Source organism: Rhagoletis zephyria, unplaced genomic scaffold (assembly GCF_001687245.7).
Source record: "Rhagoletis zephyria isolate East Lansing unplaced genomic scaffold, Rhagoletis_zephyria_1.1 Rzeph_scaffold_47835, whole genome shotgun sequence".
Taxonomy (NCBI): Eukaryota; Metazoa; Arthropoda; class Insecta; order Diptera; family Tephritidae; genus Rhagoletis; species Rhagoletis zephyria.
Window position 1 is genome coordinate 222 of NW_016204890.1, and position 1,320 is coordinate 1,541.

At 22.2% G+C, this 1,320-nt stretch overlaps 1 non-coding gene across 1 annotated transcript; it reads left to right on the plus strand.

Annotated features, from left to right (window-relative positions):
* The first annotated feature begins 361 nt into the window (after nt 1–361).
* Nucleotides 362–478, plus strand: TRNAL-CAA (transfer RNA leucine (anticodon CAA)). The gene is made up of 2 exons: nt 362–399; nt 434–478. It is a non-coding gene; the product is annotated as a tRNA-Leu (tRNA).
* Nucleotides 479–1,320: the final 842 nt, after the last annotated feature.

Here is a 1,320-nt window from a genome sequence, read left to right on the forward strand (position 1 = left end):
TTTACTTATAATTTATAAATTTTGATTTCTTTTTTGTTTTGCTTTTCATTTAATAACTATTTTATTTTAATTTTGGGATATTTTTTAACAAGTTTTTCTTAATTTTTTTATTTCATTTTATTTTAATATATTTTTTATTTTTTCAATTTAATTTCTTTAAATTTCATTTTACTTCGTTGTAGGTGATATAATTTTAATTTAATTTAAATTTATTTCATTGTTTTATTTTTTCTATTTAATTCAATATTTCTCAGATCTGACTTTTTTAAATATTTATAGATTGGTTTCGCCAGCAATTTAAGTGCATACATACATACATATTGGCTTACCTGCTCACACATTCGCCGCATAACGGCATAGTGTCAGGATGGCCGAGCGGTCTAAGGCGCCAGACTCAAGTGTGAAAACTTGCCCGCAATGCGGGTACGGAGCTTTCTGGTCCTCTCTGAGGGCGTGGGTTCGAATCCCACTTCTGACAAGATGTTTTTTTTTATTTTATTTTAAATTAATTGTTCAAACTTACTTTTATTTTTTGTTTTTTTTTTTTTTTGGATATAGTTTCTTATATCCGATTCATTTTTGNCTTCTTAATTCTGATCATTTTTATTTACATATGTATGTATTTCTAATTAATTCTTTCAAACTATTTTTATTTTTTCGAACTGGTTTATTCAATGTATTTACATATATATTTTTCAAGTACACTCAATATTTAAGAATAAATGTTCATTCATTTCTAGTACAAGATTAATTATAAGCACGCCACATATTAAACAATTTTAACAATTATTATTTTTTTTTTTTGTTATTTAATTTGAGTTATTTTTCTAATAAAAATATAGTTTACTCTTTAAAACTATAAAACCCGTATAAATTCAAATTTCAAACTTTGTGCAATATTAAAAAAAAATTCAACAAACTTTCTTAATGATCTCCACCATTTTAATTCAAATTTTTAGAGTATGCAATTTGGTAGCCAATTCAATTATATTCTAAAAAAAATGTTTCGAACATGCTTTGTACGCACAATTTTTGAAACTTTGATTTATAAGGGTTTTGTTAAAGAATAAACCATATTTTTATAAAAAAAATAACTAAAATTAAATAATAAAAAAAAATTGTTAAGATTTGTGGTGCGCTTATTTTATTTTTTTCTGGTTTATAATTTTATACATTTTTTTTTTCCAATTTATATTTTTATTTTTTTATGAATTAAAAGTATTTTTTTAAGTTTTTTTCATTAATGAATTTTCTAAATTATCTCAATAAATTTTTTTTTAACTAACGCAGTTTTATGATTCGTCTTTACTATATTTTGTT